Below are 11874 nucleotides of genomic sequence, written 5' to 3' on the forward strand. Positions count from 1 at the left end.
GTTAGTTGATGGCAACAATGCATCTTTTGGTATCGTTTCGGTGTTTCATACTAGCGAAAGCGAAGGGATATTTTTGTGTCGGTTTGTGTAGTTATTTTTTCCGTTGTTATTAAAATCAGGCCAGGTTAATCAGTAACAGTAAATATTTCTGATTTCTGAGTATTCTAGGGTTCGAGTTGATAAACAAGACCAAGTGCGGGTAGTTCGAAAAACTCGCGTGCCTAGAAGATGAATAATATTAACTTCAATAAATTGCTCTGATAATTAGCTTAAGATAATATATTATTATGTAAAACGTTCATAAGTGCTTGTTACTAGGCCTACATGAATAAAGTATTTTTGACTTTGACTTTGACTTTGATGTTGATTTCAACTTTAGCTGGTCTTCTCCGAGACCACGGAGGCAACGCCGTCCTTGACACGTCGAAGATACATTTAAAACTCAATTTTACGCTATTAAGTCCCGTCATTGTGAATAATAATGAAAGTCCTCAAGATTGGTATTCACATTTATTTTTGGCAACCGTTTTAAAATCTAAGCGCTACTTTTTTCAAAAACGGGCTTAACGCTTTACACCCTAATGCCTTAAGATGGAACTCTGTAAAACGTCAGTTACACGTTAACAATAATGGGGTACAGAGTGTTTTCCGGAAAATTCCTGTGAAATATAATTCCGAGTGTAATCTTCCCGAAAATGCTTTTTTCGTGTCCCGAGCTAGCCGTTTTTGTAATTTAAATACATTATTGTGGAACACGGATCCTTATTTTTCCTGTTCCCGAAATAAATGTGGAGATGCTGTGATTGTAGGGAACATTTTGGGTCTCTTACTCCGCAGAGTAATTGGCGTAATTTTTCACTCTTGTCTAGGTTTATTTTGGGCAGTATAAATGATTGGTATTTGTCTAAATGAGCGTTTTGTAATATCTTCTATCTAATTTATGGCGTTCTTTAGGTAGATGGAGTGTCTATAATAGATTAACCCTTTAACCGCCACAGTCTGATATATAAGACATTACATATCCAGTTCATTTCGCCACAGTCTGATAAATAAGACAAAGATCTGATTTGGTTTTCACAGCCCATTTATTACTCCCGTAACTATGCCAACCTTACTCGGCGTGGTACAATTTCTGTCGGTGGCGACAGAAGCACCCTCGATTTAAAATTGCTGGCGGTTAAAAGGTTAATAAGGAAACATGAAATCTTCATGGTACTACAGGATGTAATCGTTAAGTGTAGCCAGGCGATGATTCCGTAAATATAACCGATATCAGGCGTGGCTCACTCCGCGATTTCGTCGCTTTGCTACAGGTAGCTAAAAGTCCATCCGTTCGACCCCAATTTTGGGGTTTGCCATAAGCCGCGCGTGGCGTTGTCGCCACCTAGCGGCCATATCTGTGCTGATCGTGACAGACGCGTTTTGTTAGCGAGTGAGTCTTCTGTATCTAGTACTATTATTTATTCTGTGCCGATATTAGAAAACTTACGACACCGACGTTCTTTGAGAGGTGAGTCGTCGTACTAAATGTATGGGAGGGTTTGAAGTTAATGTTTGGGATATTTTTTGCTTTTATAAAAAAAAGTTATCAATGTAATTTTACTCATTGGATAACGCACTTTCGATATCAATTTGAAGTTTTCTGATATCTGTTATATTTACGGAATTATCGCCTGGCTACACTTAACGATTACACCCTGTATATACATGGCGCAAGAGTTTTACACAAAAAATCATTAAGATTTGTACTACGCTAAGACGTCTTAAAAAATTGATAGATTCACTGGTAGAAATATGAAATTCGCTGATTACTTTCTGCATTTAGACTCGGCCATCTTTCACTGATCTTATTCGCGGTTGACTGTTGTGATATCCCAAGTCAACAAAGATAGATAGACCTACGGGTAAATTTGTTTAACAACCCGTATCTTTGTTTTATAGCTAAGTTTTAATTATTGTTTATCTTTTTTGTTGCAATACAAGTTAACGTGTTTTAAGTTATTCGGTCTATTTGCGTCCACACTGTACAATTGCGGATGAAGAGACAGATAGATCATGAAGCCGCAAATGTGCAGAATCCGCAATGAGGGAAATGAGTGGGTGCCGCGGTCGCGTCATCAATTCGGTCAGTATTTCTACCAAAATAGGCGAGCTTTTGGCTGAAATAACATCTGTTTTAGACTAGCAGTACTAGCACTATTTAAGTATATCTTAAAATTGACAATTTCATGATGTGGCAACCATTTTCGTGATGTATTTCTAATGATCGTGAAGTGATACCACAGATTTTTTATTTCGGACATATTTAAGGTTTTCTACGAGATGTTAGCGCTAACTTTGTCAAATAAAACTCCCAATTTTGTATCCACTGAATCTCTAGTACCATTGGAAGTATCCAATTCCTATAATCTTATACCTATAGCCGACATAAGTATATCAAAGAAAGTGGCCAAACTGTCTAGTGCTCGAGACCGGAAATATATTTTTCACCAGTCCCTAGCGACTTTCATATTGATTAATCATTGTGACAAGGTACGAAATCGTAACTGATATAAAATTCTTTGACTGTATATATCTAACGTAACTGGAATAGATGGGAGGATGTCTAAATGTGCAGTATCCGGAGCGCGGATTCAGTTCGGCGGGACACCAGAATTCCATCCCGGATTGAGCGCGCGCGAAGATAATGCTAGGATTTATAATGGGGATATTCCTCTTACTTTATAGCAGTGGTGGGCAAACTTTCTTCATGGGGGGCCAGAAAGTTTAGGAAATTTAAGTGGAGGGCCAGAATTGTAGCCAACATTTATTTTGATTTGTGATAATCGTGGGTCAATGCCATATAGCCCATATACTAATTATTTCATAGGACCGGCGGCGGGCCGGATAAAATCCATTCGCGGGCCGGAGATAGCCCGCGGGCCGTACTTTGCCCACCACTGCTTTATAGGTTAGTTATAACTAGAACTAAGTAGATTCTAGGTACAACTGTACCTACAGTCATGAGCGGTTTTAACGACAAACCGGGTAGTGACAAAAATTGAGGTCCTGTATTGATACAATATATTTTATGAATCACTAACTAGGTGTTTATTTAACCTATTCTAGATACTTATTAAGTAGCTGGATATATACAAGTAGCTACTAGTAGAACAGAGAAGGCTAAATAATATTCAGTATCTGATGCTCGGAATCAATGTCAGTTCAGCCCGGATTATGTCCGCGTTCTTCGTGTTTTATCTACTTTTTTTTCTTTTTTTTTACGAATTTTTTTCTACTAGTGGGTATGTTATGTTCAAAAATTGTGTAGAATTCTAGACGCCATTTTAATTAACTAAGTGACTTAATTTATGTACAATTAAACGTAGCGATGTTTGCGTGAAACGTCAAACTTTTGCAAAAAGTATAATATTTCGTTACTTCTAAATCTCTACCACAATTGGAAGTATCCAAATCCAATTGCTATCTAAGTGTAAACCTAGCAAGCTAAAACAGAGATGCCGAAATGCTCAGTATCCAGCTATATAGCTAGCTAGAATAGATGGGTTGGCTAAATGTGCAGTATCCGGAGCGCGGAATCAGTGCGGCGAACGCCGGAATTTCATCCCTGATTGTGAGCGCGTTCCGCAGATAAAGCCTTTCAATTATTTCTCGATGTATAAGGTAAGTTGATAGGTATATATATGTATATACCTAAAATAAAGTAACTTATACCAACTTATACTTACCTATAGGTATTAAGAGGGAAATATAATAGCTATAGTGAGAAATGGTACTTTTTTCATACAATTTACATTTCAGGAGATAAGGTTTTCCACTAACTGAATCTTAATATTTCACTTTGATTTTGATGTCGATCGCTTCAGCATAAAACATTCTAGGTATGAATTTTTTTTTATAATACAAATTCCTTTTTTTTATTGCAAATTTTATAATTTCAACCCGAGTAAAATAATCTATGTTTATCTTAACCCACATAAACTTAGGTACATAGCAGTGGCGGCGCGTCCATAAAAGCCGATTCCCACCGGCTTGCCTGTTTTTGGACGTTTGAGCAGAAATGTAAAGGAAATATGTAAGCCAAATTAGCCCCGGCTTGCCTATGGATATGTTTGACGCGCCGCCACTGGTACATAGTAAATATTGATAAGGCAATATGGGCATCTACAAGAGCCACGTTACAGCTCTCTAAGGAATTTGAAGTGTATTCAAATTGGCCCGGCCGTCCGTCAACGGTATTTCGCCCTCAAGTTAAATTGGCTACGCGAACGGTTTATTAACAAACTTAACGTACCGGATACCGTAAAATGTGCCTACTTTGCTCACCACTGGCTAAAGGATGACTCACGTTATACCGGTCCGGAGCTTCCGGCGCTTACTTTTCTATGACATCAGACGATCACGTGATGCTTTCCATAGAAAATGAGGCGCCATAGCTCCGTCGCGACACGGCCGTCTAACATGAGCTACGGGTTACGCTCGTAGCGTGTAGCCACGTTTTCGCCGTATGGAGCGCGTAGTCGCTACGAACAGTGTACCCGACTGTCGGGTTCTTGGCCCTGAATGTGTTAATTGCGCTCCAACACTTTTTCTATATCACTACACCTTATACAACAAAGGGCCCGATTTTGGAATTTTGATTTTGAAATAGACATCTATTAGATATCTTTTAGACATCACCAAAATACGATAACGATATGTTTAAGATCTAACCTGTCAAATTTGACATTTGCGCGATTCTGGAGATACTCTTGAACGATTTCCTCAGGATATGACTTAGAGATCCAATTCACATCGAATAGATAGCTTACTCTGTCTAACGTAAAAGTGACATTGGTTGCCCGAATTGCGCTGCAAAAGAGAACTAGTTGATATCTAAACTATAACGTATCTAGTACGTGTCGTGTCTTGTGAATATCTTGCAGTTCGAATACGGCAGAAAGTCTCCCGCCGCGTCTATCTGTTGTATGTGTGTATGTTCGCAATAAACTCAAAAACTACTGAACGGATTTTCATGCGGTTTTCACCTATCAATAGAGTGATTCTTGAGGAAGGTTTAGGTGTGTGATTTGTTAAAGTTTTACCCGTGCGAAGCCGGGGCGGGTCGCTAGTGAAAACTATATCATAACCTTATTTAGGTAACTGTTGCTAACATGATCAAGTTAGTAATGATGGTCTGTATGTCGGCGGCCGATCGTAAGATTAGGCATATCGTGAAACGTGAAAATTTTTGACTCGTTCCCTAAGTCGACGGAGCCCCGCTACACGGGGCTCCTATTTCTGGGCAGTTTGCCCTTCGGGCATCTGAAAAAAAAGCAACCTAACTAACCTACCTATATATTGGTTTAATGTGACTATCGTCAATTATTACACAGGAACATTACGATCTGCCTGATCTTACAATCGGCCGCCGACAGATATAAGTACTCCCATCTTAAATATCGGCAACGCACTTGCCGTGGGCGACGGTAATTTCTTACCACCAGGCGATTCGTCCGCTCATTTGCCTTCTATATCATAAAAAGAAACCAGACAAGTGCGAGTTGGACTCGCCCACCGAGGGTTCCGTACTTTTTTGTATTTGTTTATAGCGGCAACAGAAATACATCATCTGTGAAAATTTCAACTGTCTAGCTATCACGGTCCATGAGATACAGCCCGGTAACAGACAGACGGACAGTGGAGTCTAAGTAATAGGGTCCCGTTTTTACCCTTTGATAAAGATAAAGATAAAAAATTGTTTATTCAAGTAGGCATATTACAATGCGCTTATGAACGTCAAATAAACCTTTACCGGCTCCAACCGTACACCTCTGCCCCGAGAAGATTTATAAATTCCCCCTCAATTGGAGGAGGATATCCCAATATGGGACCGGCAACAAACTCGGCGGGACACATCTTTTCAAAACATTATTACATCTTATAATTAACATGACATTGAGTACGGAACCCTAAAAATTACAAAGTTTGAGTTAAGTAGCTAATGTATTTTCCCTAGTCTAAAGACCTGGCATAGAACTTTGGCTTATGGTAAGCAAAGCCTGAATAATTTACCATAACTTAGCACTTCGCATGACTTACTGCACTTTTCGAGTAATCGTGAATGGAAATGGGCAGGAAGCCAAAACACTATTTAATTGGAGGCTACCTAAAATAACAACTGTTGCAATGCTCAAATTAATGGTGAAACTCTCTTGTAAACCTTAATGGTGCCATTATATTACCATAAGGCTTAATTCGCACGAGAGCATTTTAAACGCGCATTAAAAAAGCATTTGATTGACACAAATGAAAACGAGTATTACACGATGGCGGTAGCGCTTTTTATCAAGCGTTGTTGGATTTTCAACTTTAATCCTTGTTCATTAAATCGAATTTAGCGTGCGGGTAGATTCAAGCACTTTTTTAACGCGCGTTGAAAAAGCGCTCGTGCGTATGGGACCTAAAGTGTTTAAAGTCTGTCTAATGCAGGCCACACACTTAACGATAAATCGTTGTGGATTATCGTAACGATTTGTCATACACACGGTAGATAAAACTGCGCAAATCGGACTGCACAGTTTTATCGCTACGATTTATCGTTACGTGTGTAGCCGGGGTAAGCTAAAGCTTTGCACGGACTTCATGGGACCTAAAGTGTTTAAAGTCTGTCTAAGCTAAAGCTTTGCACGGACTTCAAGTGAAAAAATGCTGTAAACGTCACATTTTCATAGAAACTGGACGACTTTTTTGGCACGTTTTTGGTATCGATTTGCCGTTTAAAAAAACACGTGGCAAGTTTGTGAAACCTTATTATACCCCTGCTAGCATGACTTTCATTCTCGCGCGCGACTCGTACATCTAGCGCGACTTCAAGTATGGAGTCGCACGCGGAACGCAAGTCATGCTAGCCGGTCTGGTGGCAATAAAACTCATTGAATTTAACGCAAAAACAGATTCATTGCTACTAAGAGCTACGGGTTACGCTCTCAGCGCGTAGCCACAGTTTCGCTGTCTGGAGCGCGTAGTCTCTACGAACAGTGTACCGGACAATCCGGTTCTTGGCCCTGAATGTGTTAACTATTCGCAATGTAGGCACATAACATAACTTTTCACCCTTTTTTTTCTAGCCAGAACCATTAGGACTATCGAGCGTCAGGAAGGCTTGAACCTCGGAAATTTTTGCGCTTTAAAGGGTTAATGGCAGCAACTCACTTCGTGATTTGTCATCGCGTTGTGTAGCTGCATCACTTTAATTTGTCATAATAAGGAAAGAGATGTACACTTGTAGTAGGTAAAAGTACCAATTTACTTCACTTAGAACCTTATCGTAGTCAGTTCAGTATTTGTGTGACTTTTCAATTTCATTATGAATAACAATAATAGAGGCAAGAAACAAGTCAATGTGTATAATTATACATCCAATATTATACTTCCGGGTTTAAAATAATTGACTACCATTAGTTTACCTACTGTTACCTACTGTTCGCTTGTTTTATACGTTCAAAGTTTCATTGATGTATATAGGTTTTTAACTTAATTATTTATTTTAGGTATTCGGAATATATATATGATACATCATATAAATATATAAATTTAGTACGTTTTGACTTGGTTTCTATAAGAAGCAGATCAATAAAAGGAAAACGTACATAGGAAACTTAGCATGACATCTTTACCACACGGAAGAAAGCATCAAACACACCAAAACTTACACAAAATTCATCCAAAGATCGATAAAACACACACAAAACACAGCAACCCTCGTCCAGACCCGTTTCCGATCAATCTTGGGTACAATCCACAAAAACCGACATGAAAATCGTACACAAAAACGCGTCAATAATACAATCTACATACGTACATGCGATTAAAAAAGTTCCATGGTCCGCGCGCACAAAAAAACACACACTAATCGATGGTCACTTCACAGAGTCATAGAGAAATGGTGGGATTGTTTTTTTTTATGTATTATGTAATTTGTGAGTGCATGGCGCGAGTAGGCCGCGCTGAGGACAACTGCAGACAGAAATGGCGGACGCTGCGCGCGCAGCCCGCCCTACGGTTATAGGGGGGAGTTTTGTGGGCGCGGATGGAGCTTTACCAAGCGCAGAAAGCCTTGGGCCCAGGGCATTCAGAACCGCACGAACATTTGTAAATTTTCACGAAACGCGGGCACAGGCTTGTAAGGAGCAGAAAGTTAAACATTTGCGAATGCAAAGTGCAAATGGGTTCACGAATGCATTTCGAAAATAAAATTGTTGTTTAGTAGACGGGAGCACAGAAGCTGGGATATTTATTGGCGCGAGCCATTATGTCAATGTTTCCATTTTTAGAACTATACTTGGTCAAGCAGATCTTGTCAGTAGGAAAAGGCGGCAAATTTGAAATTTGTAGGTATAAGGGATATCGTCTCATAGAAAATTTGAATTTCGCGCCTTTTTCTACTGACAAGATTTGCTTGACCATCTATAGATATCAGACCCTATTATGCGAAATAGAGCCAGCGTGAAGTGTAAGGGGCAGCACCTGCTTAGAAGCATGAATTGTTTTCGATTCAGGTCACGAGATGGCAGACCCTCCAAGACGCACGGTCTCTACATATAGGCGTAAATAAGTGTAGGTCAAACGCGAAAGTTCCAGGTTTGATAAGCGTCAAAAAAAAGATACGACGGTTCAAAGCAAAACCACGAATGTTAAATTCTCATTCGTACAAATGTAAGCGAGAATCATTAGTCGCGTTTAGCAAATCGAAATTAAGTATAGTTTAGCTCCATGGACGGACCTAACTAACGCCACAGACCGCCGACAAAAAGGTAGTACCTACGATAAACTAGAACACGTTGAGGGCAGCGAAACAGCAAAAAACCTGTCGTTGTCGAGATCCTTGGGGGAGACTTATGGTCAGTAGCGGACTAAATCTCATATTTATCTTAGTATGTCCCGTGTGAAAGAGTCAGCAAAGATTAAAATCAAACTGGTACATTTTTTCAGGCGATTTTTTCGGTAAATTATGGTAAGGCAATGTTAGCTTTGTACTGGGGGTTTATTACCCCCGTTTATGGAAGGTATCGACCTGACCGATCAAGACGCGGTAAGGAAAACTCCCCCTAATCCAGACAAAAGGCTCACACTTTGTAACGCTCACCGTTACCTCTCACCTCTCACGCTTTCCATCGACCCCTAATCCTACCCCCTATCCATTGCCGCATCTACCTCAACAAACACTCCCTACATGTAACAAAACCTTCAATGTACTCGTCACCAGCAAATATAACCGCTAAGTACTCTGTCTCCGTATCTCGTTTTCCTCCTATTTACGATCAAAAGAGAAACGGAAGAATTTCTTATGGATTTACAGAAGATATTACCTTTTAGAACTGTACATGTTATGGCAGAACGCGGTCGGAGAATTTGAGTGGGATGCTGTCAAAATTGAGTGTAAATCCCTCCTTGGCCGTAAAGATATCAATGAAACAAGAATTTGAGGTTCACGCTTTATGAATGAAATGTTGGCTCATTTATTGTAAGACTGCGAAAACGAAAGATTACTTTGAAATTGGTTTTCATACGGGATGGTTAATGGTGCGACTGGCTTTGACCAGACTGCAGCGGTTTTGCACCGACGTTCTTTGAGGGGTGAGTCGTCGTACTAAATAGACGTGCGCGCCGGTCGAAAAAAATCGGGCGGCGGCGCGCCACGAAAAAATCCACGGCGGCGGCGTGGGATTTTCAACTTTTTAATATACGTATAATGAGAAACCAAGATTAACTCTTTAATCAACACGGGAAAAATCTAAAAAAAACTGTGTTACATCGTTTTTTGGTTTATTGTAGAAATATCATGAAAAAAACATATGTCAGTATGTTGGACGTTGCCAGGATCGGTGTAAATAAAAAGATACGCCGCGTAATGAAAAGACGTCCAGTATTTTGGACGTTGCCGAGTATAGACTACCTACTTTATGTGCATAAGGTTTATTTTAGTCCAATTCATGTTTTTTTAAAATAAATATAAAATAATTGCATTTTTAAATTAGAAATATACTTACTTATAATGTCAACTTATGTAATGAATTGAAGTAAAAGCTATTATTTTTATATTTTTGGAATAACTTTATAGCTCGTAGGTGGTATGTATAATTTTACCAGTCATTGACGTCATTTATTTAACATTAAATCAAACAGCGGGTTATCCTAGGAAGCAGTAACATCTAAGCAATGGTTTTTACAATAATGCATGCATTTTTATCAAAATTTTCCAAACAAATTTCTCAAATGTAATCGGGTATGTCTCTTGATGAAAACAAATCCACACACAAACAGGAAACACACACACACACACACATACACACACACACACACACACACACACACACACACACACACACACACACACACACACACACACACACACACACACACACACACATACACCACATCCACAGGGAAAAAATATTTTTTAATACAGTTGCTCAAAAAGTGCTACTTTACGTAGCTGTTTAGCGTGCGGAAAGTTGGTTATCTCGAACTAGTGCTTTTTACTTTTCCAATTTTTTTAAATTTATACTTGTTCCTATTCACGACTACTTATTGATGAGTGTTAATATTAGTTTCCTTTAAACGTCGTAATCAGCATAAAAACCTACCGTTAATGTAAGAATACGAAAAATATTACATATTTCATATTTAATTACTTACCTCTTCATCATTATAACACGTTTATTTTTTAATATTCAATATTGAAAATTCCGTTCTTAATAAGTTGACTGAATGGAACGGAATAGCTGCCAAACGCCCATAGATATAATATACTTAAAGACGACGTCTAACCGAGCTGTCACTGTTACCACTTTTGTTTAGTGTACGATTAACAATGTTTTTCTTATTTTTTCGCAACTGTATTAAAAAACGTCGTTCGATACACGTGCGGAAATGTCATTCTTCACTTGTCCCGAGTCTTGCCACTCGCCTGCGGCTCGTGGCAAGATATCTCGGTACTCGTGAGGTAATGACATACCTTCCGCACTAGCATCGAAATGTACTATTTTTTTATCTATTTGGTTCATTACGTAATACGGCAAGTAATGCCTTTTTAAAATGTTTTGAAACACCTAACATCCCTCTATTTAATTTATTTACCACAAAAACTACCAGAAAATTTAATAATTTTACTCTTCGCATACTTGGCAACGTCTAACATATTGGACTTAGCAAAAGTGCCGTGTTGTCGATTACAACGGGCAAAATACTGGACCTTACACTTGTTTTACCCATAAACAAAAAACATTTTTATGTAAATCATATTGCCACGTAATAAACAGACCAGTTAGTAACCTATTACACGTTTATTTTAACGCTGCTTAATACTGTCATATAAAAAATAATGAAATATGGGTAAAATGTCAGTCTGTCGGATGCTTCCTTGCAAGTTCTGCGTTCTGTAGGACTTTGACAAAAAGATTATGTTCACACTACTGGTTCCCAATATTTTCTTATATACTCATACTTAAAAATAACATATCATTCAAGTATAATTAGTAGTAGTTTCCTTGTAGTGTAAGTACGCTACCAGAGGAAAGTAACGCTATGCTTTAATATTTGGTGCAGAATTTTTTTTCTTGGGATGTCCATTATAGTGGTCGTTATCGATTTAAGGGTTAAAATAAATCAAGCAATGAATTAAAAAAAAACGTAACAGTCGGAACGCTAAAGCTAGGCACGTCGCACGCGCTTTATGTCCATTGATTTTAAATTTGTACTCTTGCGGGCTTTGTCTCGGCGCGAATTTTAAACTACCGGCGGCGGCGGCGGCGCGCTGACTCCTTATGGCGGCGGCGCGCCGCGGCGGCGCGCACGTCTAGTACTAAATGTATGGGAGGGTTTGAAGTTAAT

At 39.0% G+C, this 11874-nt stretch overlaps 1 protein-coding gene across 1 annotated transcript in view; it reads right to left on the reverse strand.

The window, feature by feature from the left end:
- LOC134673261 (neurexin 1) overlaps nt 1-8014 on the reverse strand; it is a 255780-nt gene extending 247766 nt beyond the window's left edge. The window contains exon 1 of the mRNA XM_063531225.1: nt 7844-8014. The gene's annotated coding sequence lies outside the window, so the exon portion shown is untranslated. The remainder of the gene's footprint in view (nt 1-7843) is intronic.
- Between the last annotated feature and the right edge of the window lie 3860 nt (nt 8015-11874).

This window comes from Cydia fagiglandana, chromosome 18 (genome assembly GCF_963556715.1).
Source record: "Cydia fagiglandana chromosome 18, ilCydFagi1.1, whole genome shotgun sequence".
NCBI lineage: Eukaryota > Metazoa > Arthropoda > Insecta > Lepidoptera > Tortricidae > Cydia > Cydia fagiglandana.